The sequence below is a fragment of the Hermetia illucens genome, chromosome 2 (genome assembly GCF_905115235.1).
Source record: "Hermetia illucens chromosome 2, iHerIll2.2.curated.20191125, whole genome shotgun sequence".
NCBI classification, from domain to species: domain Eukaryota; kingdom Metazoa; phylum Arthropoda; class Insecta; order Diptera; family Stratiomyidae; genus Hermetia; species Hermetia illucens.
Window position 1 is genome coordinate 60,512,905 of NC_051850.1, and position 20,008 is coordinate 60,532,912.

Genomic DNA, 20,008 nt, shown 5'->3' on the forward strand with positions numbered 1-20,008 from the left:
ATGATGAGCTTTTTATAATTTCGGGTGGCGACCAACCCGTCCTGAATGGCACACACGAACCCCTCTGTCTCAGCAAAGAGCTCCCCAGCACACAGCCATCTGTTCGACAAATGCAAATCGAAAAATGCTGCCAAAGACAATTCACGTGTTTATCGTGCATTGCCTACGACTTCCATTAATCGATCCGCTCTTGGTCCGACTTCACCCCACTTAGAGGATTGAAAGATCGATCTCGCTTGCAGACAGCCGCATACAAGGGACTCACCTGCCCTTTGCTGTAAAAATAAGCGCGCAGCGATTCGACTTGGTGATGATATTGTGTCGCCACGTGAACCACGCCCCAACCTTCGATGTCACGAAGCAGGTTCATCCGTTCCACGGCAGACTTTGAATGATGCATTCGGAATTTGTACATAGTTGTTCGTATCCGCCGCTGGACGTTTTCCAGATCGGTCTCCGTCCACGGAAATATTCCGAACGCATAAGTCAATGTAGAGATAGCTAATACGTTCAACATGCTTATTTTATTCTTCCCCGAGAGATACGATTGCAGCGCCAGCTTTACACGTCGCAGGAATTCGGACAGCAGAGCATCCTTCAGATCACTAACTCGAGCATGGGTTTCTTGCAGAATTTGTAGGTACTTGTAGAAGTCTGTCTCGATCATAGCTTCGATGTGGAGCTCATCAATGCTCTGCCCGGCGGCTCATGATTACCTTTGCAGATGGCTTGGATTCGACACTTGTCTAATCCAAACTCCATCCGAATATCACGGCTGAACATGTCTATTATTCGCAACAGACTTCTAAGATGGTCAAGTGTGTCAGTTCGCACTTAGCATATTTAATTACAAAACCATGTCCTCTAACATCATTCAGTAGCCATTAAAGGGGGTTCAGTGCGATACAAAACCAAAGGTGACTCAACGAATCCCCCTGGGAGATGCCCCTCCGTGTACGGATGGGCTCTGAGGTATTAGCACCATCAGATGTACGCACTGATATGGTGGTATGCCATCCTTCCATGACTGTTGCCAAAAACTTTATTAGTTTCGGATCAATGCGATGCAGATGTATGACAACGATTAGGCAGGTATGCCGGACACTATCGATATAGCAACTAAAGAGGTTTCGTTGGCTTCGAGTTGCTTGTCCTATAACTATCGAGTCAATAATGAGTTACTCTTTGCAACCCCTCGACCCAACTCGGCAGCCCTTCTGCTCCTCAGAATGTTGTTGGTCTTGAGGTGCGCATTGACCCTTCCACTAATAATGGACGTTATGAATTTGTAGAGCGTTGGTAAGCAAGTAATCGGTCTTGTTTGCCGGGTCTTGCACCGTGTTCTTCTTAAGGATAAGGTAGGTAATCCTCGCAATGAGGAAGGGTGGAAATTCCTTATTCCTTATTTACATTGTGTGCCAACCGACTGTGTAAGCTGGTAAATTTCTTATACCAAAAATTCTGCATCCCATCCAGACCTGGGCCCCTCCAGTTGTTCGAGCTGTTTATAACTTGTCGAACTTACTCTTCGGTAACATCCGCAAAATTCATTCCAGACGTATTGGCATGGCGGGTGCCTTCGGCGATGATCCACTGAGCATGCTCAACTGGGCAGGTAACCCCCAAACTCCACCCCATTATTCTTCCGCCCCCGTCAGCGAAAACTGTACTGTCTCGACGCTCTGTTGGGATTCGTTGAGAGGTCTGAAAAAGCTCCGCCGATTCCTCGTGTATGTTGCATTCTGGACACGTCTAGAATGACTTCCACCATACCGTCGTAACCGACTGAATATGACAGAAAGTTTCTGCTTTAGTCTATGCAGAATTTCAACTACGGGTATTTCACTGGGGATGGCATAGTTCCGATAAACCCTCTGCACTTTATTTCCACCCACCCGTCTGCTGGCATTGTCAATGCTGACCTGAATCAGTCTAGTAATGTCCTGCCTTAGTGAGTCCCGCCGAATTTTCCATGATGGATCTGTTCGGTTACTCAAACCAATAACACGAAAGCGAATCTTCTGACCGTCCAATCCGATAGCCGCATCTGCACCACAATACATAAGCCTGGGAATACCTGGTCTATGCAAAGGATCTATATCCGAGAATTCTATTCACGCTCTTTGGAATTCGTCCTGAACCTTAGCGGAAACCTCAGCTGCACGGTGCGGAAGAGTGCTTCATTGAGTACTGAAACTGTTGCCTGCAGTGCGGCGTGGTGTTGATGCTGCCGTCTCTGTCCCCATCGACTCTCGGTCACCAGTTTCCCCGATGACCTCAAGCCGAACACGCTCCCCCATCCTCGCTGATGATGGCCGGGATTGCGTCGCTGCGAGTTATAAAGCGGTACTGGTCTGCGATACACTGCACAGTCACGTGCGTGAATTGCGGGAAACGCTCGACGAATCTCTGGTGCAACAAGGGGCGCTAAGATGCTGTACCCGCTTCCGCCGTTATTTCGTTCGAGGATGATGAAGAGGTTCATTTCTCCAGTCCACTTCATCCGCTGCCTACGCGAACCTGCTGAAGTGGTCGCCACAGATTGTGACAAAACAGCTGCAGCAGACGGAGTTGTGCTTCTGGTGGTCGTGGCGCCTAGATGTCGAACCGCCCCACGACCAGTGGCTTCGACGCCGTGCTGTCCATTACGGGAGCCCGACCCAGTCACCAACTTAGACGTCTCCCTTCGGTTATCCATATCGAACCTCAAATGTGTTCTTCTTCTCATTTTTGGTGGTGCATTTTATCCCTAGCTGCCAGGTTGGGGGGATAGCTCCCTCAGTGAGTAATCTGCAAGACTACAAAGTTCCTGCACTTTCCTCACTACTCCCTGAGACGCTGCAGTGGCGTACAGCCATTTAGACTGAAGCTATCCATCCCTCCTCCTTTCACAATCGGGCTTGGGACCGGCTACGGCGGAGTTATTATTATTATTATTAATAGATATGGTAAATTTTGTAACGTAGAAGAATCGCGTCTGGTGTGGTGATTTGAAGAGACTGCCCAGAGTTCGTGTATTCTCCGGTACTTTTCTTGATTGCACACAGTTTTTATCCTATAATTCCTTACAAGGACGAATTGGTTACTCTAGCCGTGGAATAATTTCTAGGAGTTTATAAAATCCCGTACTAAGTGGGGGTTACGAATAAGGACAAAGCGAAACGTCCTACATACTTAAAATATACAAGGGCTCCGGTGGTTGTGGCCGGTGATAGGTTACTGGGAAAATCCGTAGAGAACTCATAGTAACATCGTTTGCAGAAGGGTGTATTTCTGCATGCTTCGAACTAGGCTGGATGAGAATCTCAGGACATCTAAAGAAGCCGCAAGGAATTTAGGAACAATATCTGCAACTGACAATATTATGAAAACTACAGACCGCATTTCTTTCATTTACCGAGCAAATGGCTCATAGTTCACTTTCTTCTCCTTTCAAAGTTGCTATTGTGAAGGATAACAGCAACAATAATATACGCGGAGTGACTCGTCTTATCAATAACAGCACAGCAAGCTTGTTGTGCTTTACATGGTGATCAGTTAAAACTTGTCGATCCCATGCATGCTGTAAGCAAAACTATCAAGTACTGCCTGCGTTTCATATCGGTAAACCGGACATGTTCCCGTGATCAGTCCATGCTTGTATGCAAGGTCTTGATGAAGTACGCACATAGAGCATTTCACCCGAGCCATAGCAGTGCCACCGCAAATGAGATAATAACAATAATCGTTGGCGCAGCAATCCATGTTGGATCAGGGCCTTAAAGTGTGTTAGAGCACTTCATTCAAGACCGTAACGGTACACTACAGAACACTGTAGGAGGCAATGTGGTCAGCATTGCGCTCGCCCGAGATTATTACCCTGATTTGACTCAGGTACTCATTCACAGCTGAGTCGACTGGTATCCGACGTTAAGTCATGATACAAATCCCACTGCCACCAGCGAGATTTGAACCACGGCCTTCCGTATGACAACCCAGTGCTCTAACCACTCAGCTATCCGGACACTGCAAATGAGATAAGCAAATGTATCTAACGACGAATCGCACCTGCTGCACTGGTCGTCCTCCACTTGATGTTTCTTTATAAGCTTCCTATAAGCTCGAATGTTGACCACACCGTCCTGAATGACACAAAAAAATCCCTCCGTTGGAGCACAGAGCTTCACGGAACACAGTCACCTCTTCGACAAATGGCGTGTCTATCGACTTCCATTCATTGATCCGCTCTTGATTTCACTTCACCTCACTCAGAGTATTAAAAGTCTGATCTTTCAATTTAAATTGTGGGTTCAGTCGCATGGAAGGAACTCGCCTGTTCCTTCCTGTAAAAATAAGCGCATCACGAGTCGACTTGACAATGGTGTTGTGCAGCAACGTCTACTGCACCCCTGCCTCCAATGCCACAAGGCAAGTTCACTTGCTCCCCTGCAGAATTTGGATGATGCATTCGGAATTTGAAAATAGAAGTTGCAGGATTCCTAGATATTACTGTCTGTCCCGATCGTAGCTTATATATGCTCGCCATGCGGCTCGTGATGACCTTTACGGATGGCTTGAAATCGACAATTATCTAGGACAAATTCCATCCGAACACCATCACTGAACATGTCAACAACGACTGAACGCGACAGAATTGTAATATGGTCAGCAGTACCAGAATACAGCTTGATGTCCTCTGAGTCGTTAAGTTCGCCAGCTCGCAGGCCATATTTTATTGCAAAACTATGCCCTGCAGCATCATTCAGTAGCCATGAAAGAAGGTCCAGTGACATATAGAGCCAAAGAGAACTCAACGAGCCTCCCTGGAAGATGCCTCTTCGTATGCTGTATGATGTATTACTAACCTCAGATGAATGCACTATCAAGATGGTATGCCAATCTTTCACGACTGTCGCCATAAACTTTAGTAGTTTGAGATCAATGCGATACAGACGTAGGACATCGATTAGTCAGCTGAACGCTAGTGTAACCGATATAGCAACTAAAGAGATTTCTTTGGCCTCTAGTTACCTGCCTCACAACTACCTGTTGTTGGCATTTCCTGTGTTGAATTGAGTCATCCCAACAATGTTATTCTTTAATGGTTCACACCAACATTCTAGATGAATTTGGTGGATTTGTTCGGTCACTCAAACCACCGAAAGCGAATCTTCTGGCCATGCAGCATGACAACCTCAATGGCATCACAATAAACAAATGATTGTAGTTGAGGTAGGGACATATATAGCAGCATGCAATCCAGACACAATATCATCATTGATTTGAGATAGAATTCTCGGCGTTGTAGGAGAAGCACAGATCCGGAGAATACCTGGTATACGCAAAGGATTCATTTCCGAAAATTCCAAAAGTGGAAGCAAAATGATTATTTTGTTATACCTAATATACTATCGGTAATTAAAATTCCTTATATAATATATTATAAAACTTAAATTTATTATTAAGTTATTGAACATATTTATTATTCTTAATATTACTCGACGGACTCAACTGCCCGCTTCCTTATTTGAACTCCAACTGGCATCGAAAAACAATTTTCGCTGTCAAAAATTGTTTTTCGATGTCCTGGCTCGTTCCACCACAATACATTGAAAAGTAATGATTCAGAGAATCTTTTTCCTATGTTGGCGTGGTCCAGCTAAAAATGGTACTTTTGGTGTAGACCCCTTTTAAAAACTTTAAGAAGTGAACACATCCCTCGGAAATGAATTTATCTGGCGTAATGGTGGGGATTGGTCTCAGTTGAAAATAGACGTGTCTGGTAAAAACCTTATATGACCATCAAATAGTTTAGTTTAGTTAAGTCTTCATTTAATTGAACAAAGTTTGGATGAACCACCTCTTCCTTTTGAGGTCTTTCCCTTGGAAAAAAAATAGGAATTGTTTGGCGAGCATCACATTTGTCATTAATTAACCTTTGAGTTGATTTAACTGAAGGACGCTATGTAAATCAATCACCATCAATCATCCTAAAAAACTACACAATCCACAATTTTCACAAAGCATCCATTTTTTATTAAAAGGGAATAAAATAATTGGCATTTGATTATTCCTAAAATTCCTGAAAGGAAACATTCAGGCAAACGCAAACCCTTCCCCACCATCGCAGATTTTTACAATAAACTTGGCGCTATTGCATTGCACATATTTATAACACTCCACCCTGCACACTCATCCCCACTTCGATACAAACACCCGAATACAATATGTTAATATCACCTGAAAATTGCCCTGTTAAATCCTTGTGCCTGGTGTCTGCTCCCCATAAATAATAGATCCACATGCTTGTATCTGTGTGCGGAATGTTTCGTATTCCAAACGTAACGCTCTCAAAGTACCTAATAAATGTGTACTTTAACCCTTTAAGTTCGCACATATTATGCTGGAATTTTGTATAAACATCAATCAAAAAATATGACATGAATGTTAAACGAGGGCATATCCTTCCTGCTGTCTCGCACACCCTTTGTTCGAGGCACGCGTTTAATCAAACAACGGCAAAACACCATCCCCGAACGTTTTTCGGGGACTTGTGAATCCGTTTCCATGGTTGTCCTTTTTCTACACATTTTATCTAGCAACGGAGCAGCACTTCGTCCGCAGGAAATATTGGTTCCTGCCAGTAACGTTACCACTGGCGACGTTCCTAGCTGCCAGTGTTCAAAATACCATCACATATTGGTAATTGTCACAAAGGAGCTGTCAACTTTTACATCCACCTGTGCTGGCTAAAATATTATTTTCTCCGTTGAAATATTCATTCCGTGCCATCCATGACGGGCCCTCATTTTTGACATGACCGAGAGACAAGCCAGTCGACAGGGAATTGATGTCGCTCCTACAAATGCTTGCATAAATGTACACATCCATACCTTAATAACTAGTCTCACTGCCAACTATGTGCAAGGATAACTGGCATTTTGTGACAACTTGAATTTGACTATGCCCATGGATCACCGTTTGTAGTTTATCTTCCATATGCATGTTGTATGCCATCAAGTTCTGCAAAAGACCGCTCCCAATTCGGATCCATTTAGGCATGACAGCGACAGGTTTTTAATAACATCACGAATGGACTTCGATGTGAGTTTTGTTCGCATCCTAGAATACCATGTTACCTCCGTAAATTATTCATAAGAAGCCAGGGCAAAATACAGGGAATACCGGAGGAATATTTGCATATGTATTTAGGTTACTGGAATGCAACTCAAAATTATTGCAACATTCAGCAAATACTAGCCAAGTCATGTTAACGGGCCACGAAGAGACGAAGGATCTTATAAAATATGCAGAGCAGCGTAAGGCAGATGACAATATTCCCCCAACTTTCCACCGATTATCCTGAGTTCGAATAAACGTAGGACATTCCCAGCATTCATCATTGTTAACGTAAAAGATGGAGTAAATACACCTGTAGACATGGTTTATTTGCAAATGGTTTTATGAAGTCAGATTGATGACATTTACATGGGAGAGGTAGCAATTCTGCAGGAGATGCTCCAAAGCCGGCTCTTGCCGCATGACGAATTCGTACCAGTTCATGCTTCTCATAAGAATAGTGGAGATATCAAAGAAAAGTTTAGTAGAATCGATGCTTTGCAGTTATGGTAGCAGTTTTTTTAATTCAACAGAGAATTCTAATGAAGAAATCATTTATTTCAGATTACTTTTTGCCAGCTTTTGCTTGCTTTGATTCTAACATTTTGTTTGGTAGCAATTTTGGCCGCTGATAAATAGTTTTACTTAGCTGCATCGGAGACCCTTATGTTCGGATCCTTGTCCCTGGAATCGTCGATTTAACTTTTTGTCAATAATGTCGTATTCCATTCTTCGACCCAAGTTCTCATCAGTTCATACAAGAATCAGGAATCTTTACATCTACACAATATATCATTTAAGAAACTTGCAATCTATCTGATTCAAAAGTTTAAACAATTCAATGCTTTTTGTCAAAGCTTTAGAATAGCAAGTGGTATATTCCTTCCTGGTAAAAGGGGCTTTCCTACCTCAAACATAATCATGATAGTGCTATCAGCGCGGTTATCCAAAAATTTCTTCCACTTCCATTGAAGTACAGTCTGAAAACTGAATGCCAAGTGGAAACTAGAATAGCTTCGCGAAATTTAACTTTAATGCCAAGATAATTCCGCCGAAAAGGGAGGTCAAAGTTTTGAATATCCTCATCCACACCAACATTCCCGCAGCCAGGCTGAGAAGGAAGCATTCTCGACCAAACTTTCGCGCCGGAATTAATATTGCGGTCGGTAGAGAAGTGGCGAATTCTGGAAGATTTCCCTGCGAGCTTCCATCAATATATCGCACTCTCACTGCGCTTGGAATGTCGCAAAGGTAAACTTTAGGGAATTCGTCGAAGATCAAGCAGAGGCACGTGGAGGCACTGCAGCTGGCACTGTAATAACTCCAGTTATGAACTTGGTAACGACAGTTTGCGGGCGCTCATGCCCCAAGAATGCCCCACCGTGACAAGCTATTGATGGTGGAAATTGCCGAAGAGTGGAGGGAGGATCATAAGCTTTGCGACTTGGCGCAACTTTCAAATGGCCGGGTGCATATCAGCTAAAATATGTGCAGCGCGCTGTTATTAGAAGCTAGTCGATAAGATAGTTGGAGATACGTGGCGGCTCGATTATAAACCCGAAAAATTGAGGTCCTGCGGAAAACCTGTTAACTTAATTCGAACTTTGCAAACGAATCCTCGTTGGGATTGACGACAAAAACACGGAAAGCGTAGCGGATTGCCCACTTTTACAATGGAAGAGGCTATTCTATGAAACACTAGAGAGTCACGACGGGGGTAGCACAGGGATCCATCCTAGGGCCGGACCTCTGGAAAGGCTGCCTATGACAGTCTGCTTAAACTCGACATGCCAGAAGAGTCGCGCCTGGTCGGCTAAGCAGATGATGTCGCAGCGCTTTTTGCTGGACGCACTGTCGAACAGACGCAAAGCAGACTCGGCATATTGATGCGACGGGTAAGCGGATGGATGACTACTCATGGTTTCAACCTTGCACTGGAAAGAACCCAAGTAGTCATCCTGACTAAAAAGAGAATTCCGACCCTGCGTCCCATATCGTTCGGCGAGTCGATAATCGAGTCAAAATCAGCGACAAAGTACTTCGGGTTGACTCTTTACTCCAAGATGAGCTTTTCTGAGCAAATCGAAGCAGCAGCGAACAAGGCTGGAGTTTCGACGTTATGTAGGCTAATGGCAAACATTGGGGGTCCTACATCTAGTAAGCGAAGTCTCCTGATGAGTTCAACGCAGTCTGTCCTGCTCTACGGCGCAGAGGTATGGGCTGGCGCTCTTAACGAGGAGGTATATCGTAAACGTCTCGCGTAAGTACAGAGACAGGGGCTTTACGGGTGGCGTCTGCGTACCGCACTGTCTCTGAAGCGGCCGTGATGGTGATCGTGGGAGTGATCCCCGTTGCTCTTCTTGCTAGGGAGCGTCAGGCCATATACAAGCGCAAGGGAGATGAGCCAAGGGAGGTGGTTGCTCACGAAGAACGGCACCACACTCTAGACGAGTGGCAGCTCTCTTGGCAAAATGAAACTAGAGGCAGATGGACTGCGCGTCTCATCGGCAACTTAGGTGCGTGGCTGAATCGGAAGCATGGTGAGACTGACTATTTCTTTTCCCAATCTTTAAGTGGGCATGGAAGTTTTCAGTCTTACCGGCACAAGATTGGAAAGGCGCGTTCTCCGGATTGTATGTTTTGCAATAGAGTGGTGGACGACGCCCAACACACTTTTTTTGCTTGTGGAAGATGGGATGGGGCTCGTCAACAGCTCTATTTAAACACAGGGGATCTCTCTCCAGACAACATTGTCGAAGAGATGCTGAGGACTGCAGACAGGTGGAACCATGTTGCCCATTACGTTCGGGCCCTTCTCGTTACTAAGAAGATAGAACTCGACCGGTGGAGGAGCCGGATGGGAGGGGGTTCCTTCAACTGACAATTCCCTTCCTCCTCACCCCTTCCGTTGGTGAAAGGAATTCCCTGATTTGAAGGCTCCGCAAGGCGGGATAGTTCAGGGACTAGCCCGAAGTAATGTGACAAACGGTTCCAGGCTAGCTCTCTGACGATGGGGAGGTGTTTAGTTGATAGTCCGACGACGTACCGAATCGGGAGTCCAACACTGTGTGCGTAAATGCATTCACCTACCCTACCCCAAAAAAAAAAAAACTATAGAAGAGGCAATGATGATTACTATGGCAAAGGTAACTGATGTATCACTATCGGACGGACCTACTGCTCGTCGTATTCAATGCTTACCTGAAGCGGGCATTTTCGCTTGTCGCTGAAAGGCGATCAACAAAACTGCGTCTGCAAACTCCCCGCTGTGTATGCTTGACACCGGAAAATGCTTGGAAAGCTCATGAAGATTAGATTCGCTGAAGCGATACATGCTGCTCCCCAAGGCAATTCGGTTTTAGAGCATTGAGATCCACATACTGTCATGGAAGTGTTGAACGTTGTTCCTCAAGCTGAGGCACCTAGAGGTGATCTCCACGATTAATGCTCCTCGTAACGCTTGATATCAGAAACGCCTTCGATTTCGTACGAGTGCAGATATGCTATCCACACTAGAAAATTAATTTCTCGTACCGGCCTACTCTTGAAAATATTTTGGAATTATCTTTCTGTTTTCTGCTCTCATACCAGAGAAAGATGGAAATTTTATTGGCAGTAGTACAGAGACCCATTCTAGGATCACACCACTGAGACACATCTTACGATAGTCTGCTAAGCCTCAACATGGCAGAAGTGTCGCGGCTGGTCGTTATGGAGATAATATTGCAGCGCGTGTTGCTTATTGAACAAACGCAAAGCAAGCAAAAAGCAGATAGATGATTTATGGTTTCAGCCTTGCGCTGGAAAAGGCGAAGTAGTCCTCTTGACCAAAAAGAAAATCTCATTCTTGTGCCCAGTGTCGATCAGGGAGTTAATTGACCAATGGTTAAGCATCTTTTCTGAGCAAATCAAAGCAGAAACAGACAAGGCCGCAACTAGAATTTCGGCTTTAAGTCAACTAATGGCAACTTTGGGGGTACTAGCTCCAGCAAGAGATATCTTGTTATGAGTGCATCATAATCCGTTCTGGTCTATACAAAAGTAAGTTTGGGCTGGAAGAACTCAAGAAAAGTGATTGCTCATGAACAGCGATTACATAAACTAAATGAATGGCAACTGTTTGGAAAACGAATCAAAACGAAGGTAGAGAAGAGAATTGTGCGTCTTATCGGAAACTTAGGTTTATAGCAAATCCCAGCAGATTGGTTATTTCCTTACCCAGAATCTAAGAGGTCATGCGAATTTTCAGTGCTTCCAGTACGAGATTTGACAAGCACTGTTCCCCCATTGTGTGTTCTCCAATGGGGTGGCGGACGATGGCAGAAAGGAATTCATCAGCAACTTTATGCAGGCATTCGAGACCATGGACGACATTGTCAGAGTGAAACGTGTAAAACGAATTGCTCGACTTGAAAACTCCTCAACCGGAAGAATGGGAAGACTAGCCTGAAGTCATGTATCCAACCGTTGAAGACAAGTCTCTGATGACACGGAGGTGCTTGGTTGATAGTCCGACGGCTTACAGTTACCGGAGTTCAACACTCCCGGTGTAAACACATCTGAAATATGACATATAGGAAAATGGGAAATAAAACATAGGAAAATACCTTATAAACAAATCGGGAAACTGGAAGCTGTGAAAAGTTTTATGTTTCCTTTTGTTAGGAACTTTAAGTGCATAACAGTTCATCGTCTACATCGTTAAAAATCCAATTGCGGGTATTAACACCACTAATTTGATTTGGAATAAGAATTCAATATTATTAGCAAGTCGTTTTTGAGATTTTTAGTATGGATAGTTTCCGAAAAAGAGTTTTGCCTTACTACAAGTTTGCAGATTTTCACCTCTCACTCATCCAATTTGCAATTTATACGAAACGAACGTCTGCTCGTAAAAGTAAGTAAAATCACATATATGGAGAGCTCCCTTTGAACTCCACATGAATTTATGTGACTCGCTATATACGAGGAATTTCATAGTTCCCATATGTCGACGAAATTTCGTTTCAATTGTTAAAGCTCTTTTGTAGGAAAGTGCATGTGCCAGACAGACAGACAGTTAAACCCTTGGGTGTTTAACGTAGGTACTTGTCGTGGAGACTTAATCCGACGGTCTTCTTAAGGCGCGGATTGATTTTGTGACCACAATCAGAGCCTTGCTGCGACAAGCAACAACGGTACCAGTTTATACCAAGTGCATGGCTTAGCATTCATACTTGTGGATGCAAGTATTACCTAAATCTCTACCGAACTAAGGAGTACGGCACCCGTGTTGAAACGCAACTCCACGCCGAGGCCGAAGTTGTCTTCTCGCTTGAGCATAACCACAACCCCCATAAAACTCCCACTAGGGGGCCTACCGCAAATAACCGAGCTATACTCACATGCAACGGGAGTTCACCCGAAGTATGAGAGTCCAGGAGCTATCCCGGGTCCCATAGTACCAGGATACCCCTGGTAAGGTTTCGTGACCAATTTGCCACTTCAGATGAGTTTCCGTGCAGACTCGGGTCTGATCGCCCTAATTAGGCCTTTGGAGCATTCGCCTACTGCATCACGGCCGGCAAACCAAAGTGAGTACAGCATCTCCCGGTCCCACCACTATGGAAGTTTTCCTCGGCCACTTGGTTTTGGTTTGGCTGACTGGGTTGCAGCCCCGTCTTCCTTACCGCCACCTCTGAGCACCAGACAGACAGACAGTAAATCGTAAAAGATTGAAAAAGTCAAATGGAGAAATAGAATCTTCCCCACGAAATCGTAAACAAACAAGTCGGGAAACCGGAAGCTGGACGCTTCAGGTATGAAAGGTTTTGTGTATTTCTTTCATGAAGACATTTGTCCCATTAGTACCTAGCACGTAATATATGCATATACTATGTGAAAATATCCACATTCTGGTTATAATGACAGTCTTGAATTCGCAAAGAAACGACAACTTTGATCTATTATAACTTTGTTAGTAATAGTGCGATTTTCACCAAGTAAAATCATGTTCCATATTATACCCTACATTGTTGCAAAATTTCGTGATGCTAGAATGAATTGAGGGAATTATGTTACTCACTGTATGCGTGAGCATTCACAAATCCCACCTTTGCACCAAATTTGGTGTGAATCGCTATAACCGTATCCAACAAAAATGCGTGTGACGGACAGACAGACAGACAGTAAACCGATTTTAATAAGGTTTTGTTTTACACAAAACGTTAAAACTGGAAAAAATGCCTCCAGGAAAAGCAATAAGTTTGTCCAACCTTCACCAGTTCCAGTGGCGAAAGACGGCAAGAGCATTTGGACTAAAGTTGAAAACAAGAGAACCCAGCCGGTTCTACACTGTGGTTGGTAGGTCTAGGTGAAAGTGTGAACAGTATAAGGAGAAAGCATAAGCGCGAATTACTGCTTGAATTTAAACCAGGCGAAAAGCCATAAAACCTGGTAAAGAAAATTAAGTCGGGGGGGGGGGGGGGGGCATACTGGGGGAGTCGACAGAAGTAAAACAAAGTAAAAATCCACTAGTCATTGATTGTAAGCACGAAAAGGGTCCAGTTTTGAGCACAATTTGCACCCGAATCTTCTATCGACGGCCTAAATCACATCATCTTAAATAGCAAGTCTTCTACCAGCGCCTCTAGTTCCAGTTCGGTCTTGGTATCACCCTCACCCCCAGATGAGCCATGGTATTATTCAGATGCCTTATATAGGATTCCACATTTGGTCACCTGGGGTTTTTACTATTATTTTTACTTTCTACTTTATTATGAATAAGTCTTATTATTCTGTGATCCGACACCCTCCGATTCTTGACAAACGTATTCATGAGAGTATTCCCTAGTATTATATGTAGTACCTCTTGCCTGGTGCTGGTGACGAATGTAGGCGCGTTACCTACATTTATATTTCTACCTTATTGCTAAGGCTAAATTCAAGAAGATACTCATCTCTCCCATTAGTGTCGCTGCTTTCCCAGATCTCACGATGGACGCTGGCGTCGCAGCCTAGGGCAAGGAGTAGTGCCTTCCTCTCGCAGAACTCCATCCATCTAATGACTAATTCCAGTGGGATCCGAGAGTCGGATACTCGAACGGTTTCGAGGTCTGCAGTCAGGAACTCTGAAAGGCAGCTGTATTTTAAATTGGGCTTCTTAAAATGATGCAAGTTGTTGGCTTTTTACTTGCGGACCTCTTCTTTACAAACTACGAACCTGCCCCCCAGTACCCCAAAGTTCCTAAGTCACCCTCAGGAGTCGTCTGCTATTTTTGACGGGTTGCTCAAGTCCCGAGGTACCCGAGCAAGTATTTCTCACCCCCTAGCTAGCAATATGCCGGCGTAGTATTTATTAGCCTTGGGAAAAGCTCTCTGTGAAGAGCAAGCTGCGAATGCGTCGTCGGAACCCAGAGGAAGTCCTCGAAACTTTAAATAACTCTCTGTCAAGGTCAATGAGGTAATGTGAGCCTAGCTCTGCCAACGTAGTAGTTGTGACTTCTATCAGCTCTTTCGTGACGATGGTCGAATAGTGTGCATTGAGCCAATATCAATAGACAACGTTCCGAATTCAGTTAAGCATAGGTCTGGCATCAGAAAACTGGGGTAGGGCTTTGTCCTCGAGCATATACACATTCCTGATTATTACGACCTGCTTGCTTGCACGCGATACGCTGGTGAAATTCCCATGAAGAAAAAATAAAACAATGCGTAAAATCAATGAAATAGCAGGGAAAATTTCCCTTCTGGCTGCTCACAGCGAAACACCTGATGTGACACCGGAATTCCCAAACAGAGAAGAAGTCTTGCAAAATGACGTGATTACCTAAGCGGAGACGACGATTCCGCCACACCGCAGTAAAATTCCTTATCAACGAGAAAATAAAAATTGGATGAGTATTATGCAGGATAAATGCGTATAATCCCCACCTAATATTAAAAGTGACTAAACTATAGACACACGTCTGCAATTTGCAGAGGATCCGACAGGCTAGCTACAGATGCTACAGATGTGGTCAGGTAGATCACCATATAAATACCTGCAATGAAAAATTGGGTCCTTTGCGAGCATCTTGGCACGTCTAGTGAAAGCATTACACACACTGCGAGTTCGGGGCGATGTCCAGTCTTCACACACACAGTGAGTCTCACCAGAGGGTCAAAGCTCTTCCTGTACAATACAATGATCTTGCCAGCCCTCATGTATTCCTCAGAGACTTGGGTTCTTAGCAAGGAAAATTGCGAACTTTTGGGCGCGTTCGAGAGAAGAATCCTCCGAAGAATTTTTGGCCGCCTACATGAGGATGGACGATTCCGTAGCCTACATAACGACGAAATTTATGAGCGACACCATGACCGTCCGGTTGTGGATAAAATCCGGCTCAATAGATTACGGTGGGCGGGTCACTAAATCCGTATGGATGAGGATGACCCAGCCCGGAAAGTCTATAAGGGCAATATCTATGGTAGAAAAAGAAGTCGAAGCAGACCCTGCCTAAGATGGAGCGATGGCGTAGGCCAGGACGCCAGACAGCTTTTAGAGATATCGAATTGATGGATCTCGGCACAAAACCGAGATGTCTGGAGTTCCTTATTAAGGCAGGCCTAGACCGGATACCGGTTGTTGCGCCGTTGATGACGATTATGATAAGAATCAATACTTGGGGCCATGCTTTGTACCGATCCCGACAAATTACGAGCCATCAAAGGCGAGCAAAAACCGTCAAACAGCTACGGCAGTTTCTTGGAATGTGTGGGTGGTATAAGCGATTTGTGCCAAATTACGCTTCGTTGACTGCACTGTTGACAGACATGCTTCAGAAAAAAGCATCAGGTTTGCTGAACTAAAGGAGCCATCTCGGCCTTGGACACTCTAAAAACGAGCATCCCTTCGGCTCCCGCCTTGCACAGCCCCGACGTCTCCATTCATTGCGACGCAAGTCAATATAGCATGGGAGCGTTGCTGGTGTAGAAGATAGAGTAGGGAGAAGAAGTTCCTGTAGCGTATATTTCTCAGGTAGTACGCAAATGTAGGCCGTACATTGAAGACACAACATTCGACTGTAACTGACCGCTCAAATGGCTGATAAACCAGTCAGACCTTGGCTATCGACTGGCCAGATGGACATTGAAACAGAGGATTCTTGTTCATCGTCAAACACAGAAAGTGTGTGCCGTTGATATTTTTGACAGACGTCCAACAATTGTGCAGCATTGTATACTTGGAAGAACGATTAATAACAGTTGCCAAGCTAAAATGTTTGGAAGTAGAAACATCCTAAAACTAGTAAAAATTTTAAAATACTAATTAGCCAGGATTATTATTTTCCGAGTTGTCACAATCTCGACAGATGCCAGATTTTACCTAATACTAGCACTAAGTGCCAAGTATTCAGGCTCGGACGATCCTAGCTGCTTAAAAGATAAAGGGACGCTGGTAGTGGTGCCCGGTGGTACGTTAATGGGAGAATGCGTCGTGAACTCCTCACAACATCGAACACGTATGCAGAATGGTGTACTTCTGCATGGTTTCAACCAGACTGTGTGAGAGTCCCAGAACATCAAGGGAAGCCGTGAGGTACGATACCTGTAGCTGCCAATATTATGGGAACTACATCCACCCGCTCGAGACGCCAAATCTCTTCAATTACTACTAGTGGCTCATAGTTCTTCTCCACGTATTTCCATTCGATATTGCTATTATGGAGAATAGCAACATCAATTATATATGCGGAACGACCCGTCTTGTCGACTAACAGCACGTCAGGCCTGTTGTGTGGACCTGGCGATCATTTAGAACTTGCCGGTCCCAATACATGCTGTAAACAGAACTATCAAGTAATGCTTGCGGTTCAAATCGGTAAATCGAACATATTCCTATGTAAGGTATGTAAGATTTTGATGGATCACCTTACATACAGCATTATGGCTGTTCGTGTATTGCACCGGTGCCACAACAGTGCAACCAGAAATGAAATGGTTCAACGTCTCTATCGCCGAACCACACATTCTGCACTGATCATTCTCCATTCGCTCTTTCATTGTGAGCTCTTCATAGGCTCGGGTGACGACGTGCCATCCTGAATGGCACACATGAATCCCTCCGTCTCAGCAAAGAGCTCCCCAGCACACAGCCATCTGTTCGACAAATGCAAATCGATAAATGGCTGCCAAAAGTAATTCACGTGTTTACCGTGCACTTCTGACTTCCATTCATCGTTCCGTTCTTGGTTCGACTTCACTCCACTCAGAGTTATTGAAAGATCGATCCTTCAAGTTAAATTGAGTCAGTCCACAGTCTCCCTTACAGACAGCCGCATACAAGGGACTCGCCTGTTCTTTGCTGTAAAAATAAGCGCGTAGCGAGTCGACTTGACGATGATGTTGTGCCGCGACGTAAAGCACGTCCTTACCTCCGATGTCATAAGGCAAATTCATCCGTTCCACGGCAGAGTTTGGATAATTCATTCGGAATTTAGACATCCAAATCGGTTTTCCTTCACGGCAATATTTCAAATGTATATGCCAGTGAAAGGATAGCGAATACATTGAACGCGCTTATTTTATTTTTCCCCGAGAAATACGATTTCAGTACTAGCTTTACTCGTCGCAGGAATTCGGACAGCACAACATCCTTCAGATAACCAACTCAAGCATGGGTTCCTTGCAGCATTCCTAGATATTTGTAGAAGTCTATCTCCGTCTTAACTTGGATATAAAGATCACCAATGCTACGTCCGGCATGCGGCTCATGATGACCTTCACGGATGGCTTGGATTCGACACTTGCCTAATCCAAATTCCATCCGAATATCACGACTGAACATGTCTACTATTCGTAACAGACTTCTAAGGTGGTCGTCAGTACCAGCATACAGGTTGATGTCATCTAAGTACCTGAAGTGTGTTAGTTCGCACTTAGCATGGAGGCCATACTTTATTGCAAAACCGTGCCTGTGACTTATTTAGTAGTCGTGAAAAGTTCCTTGCCCTACATCTACCGAGTGGATAATGAGTTGCTCTTTGAAACCTTTTGACCCAGCATGCTGAACGGGTAACCCTTAAAGTCTACCCCAATACTCTTTTGCTTCCGTCACCGAGAACTGTACTATCTGGACGCTCTGTTGGGATTCGTTGACTGCTCTGAAGAAACTCCGCTGATTCCTAGCGTATGTTGCATTCTGGACCCGCCTGGAGTGACTTCCGCCATACCGTCGTAACCGACTGCATATGATAGAAAGTTTCTGCTTCCGCTGGACGGTGGAAAGGAGTGTTTCAGCGAGTACTGAAACTGTTGTCTGCAGAGTAGCGTGGTGTTGTTGATGCTGCCGCCCCTGCCCACATCGATTCTTAGTCATTAGTTTTCGCAATGACCTCAAGTCGAACACGTTCCCTGATGGTGGCCGCGATTGTTTTGCTGTGAATAATAAAACAGTACTGGTCTACGACTCGCTGCACAGTTAGGTGCGCGAATTACGGAGAACGCCTGATGAATCTCTGGTGTAACAAGAGGCGGTAGATGTTGTACCCGCCCCCGCCGTTATTTTGTAGTGGGAGCGGATTATGAATAGGTTCACTTTTTCAGTCCACTTCTGCCGCTGCCTAAGCGAACCTGCTGAAATGGTCGCCACAACAGCTGTAGCAGGCGAAGAAATGCTCCTGGTCGTCGTGACGCCTAGACGTCGAACCGCCCCATGACTAGCGTTTTCGACGCCGTGCTGTCCATTACAGAAACCTGATTCAGTCTCCAAATCAGACGACTCCCGTCGGTTATCCATACCGGACCTCAAGTTTTTCCTTCTTTTCATTAGATGGATTTGCATTTTATACCTAACTGGCAGGTGTGGTAATAGTCAAAACACAAAAAATGACTAACGGTTTCGTCCAGAGCAAAGGCAACTCTTCAGACGCTGCCTCACCTTTGCCCTGGGAGTAGCGTGGCCGAAAGGACACAGGTGGAAAATCGCTCCTTTATATCATGGCAAAAACACAACGCCAGTTGTTTTAGTCTAAGCTAGACTAAAGCTGGGTAGTTATTTAGGATATGAGGGATCCTAAGTCCACATCCATATGATGGTAGACCGGACCATAGTGGTAATAGTTACCTCAGTGAGTAATCTGAAAGACTGCGAGGTTCCTGCACTTTCCTCACCTACCCCCTGAGACGCTGCGATGGGGCACAGCTGTTCAGACTGAAGCTATCCATTCCGCCTCCTTCCACAACCGGGCTTGGGACCGGCTACGGCGGAGTTTTATTATCATTATTATTAACTCGATAACATTCTGTTCACAACTCCCTGACGTGGGTCTTTTGATACGAAGTAAATGATACATTAAAGAATATGTAAACAGGCAAACGTTGTGTTTGCATTTATAACCCATGTGACTGAGCGCGAATCAGTCGTCTGCCTAAAGGAAGTGCCGTACTCCGTAAATCATCCCCGGCTTATATTCAACAGATATCCTGAACCAGTCAGTGATTTTTTAAGGAAAGTCTTTCTTCGACCTTTCTATGCTAAAAATAACTTCCCTCACCGCGTTCCTTCGAGAAAATGATTATGCACGTGTACTTAGCTCGCATCATTTGCGACGTTCAAATTAAAACGTCACAAATTCCACCAATATCAAAACCAAATTATCATTGCGATCCTAAGAAAATACCTTTCGCGAGGGGAGAGACAGATTTAAGAATAACCTCAGCCCGAGTGAAACAGGCACCGACATTATCAAATTCCGAGTCAAACCCATGCCGACAATAAGAATATTTAAGTGAAGATTCGCAGTACAAAGCGGGAACTCCCATGCGAATTCCAGCACCTGTCATTTTTTACAATATTTGCAAAATGGAAATTGACATATGGGGAGAATTTCAATTTAGAATAGGAAATTGTTTTGCCGCCCAGATCCATCCCAAGGACCTAAGACAGCAA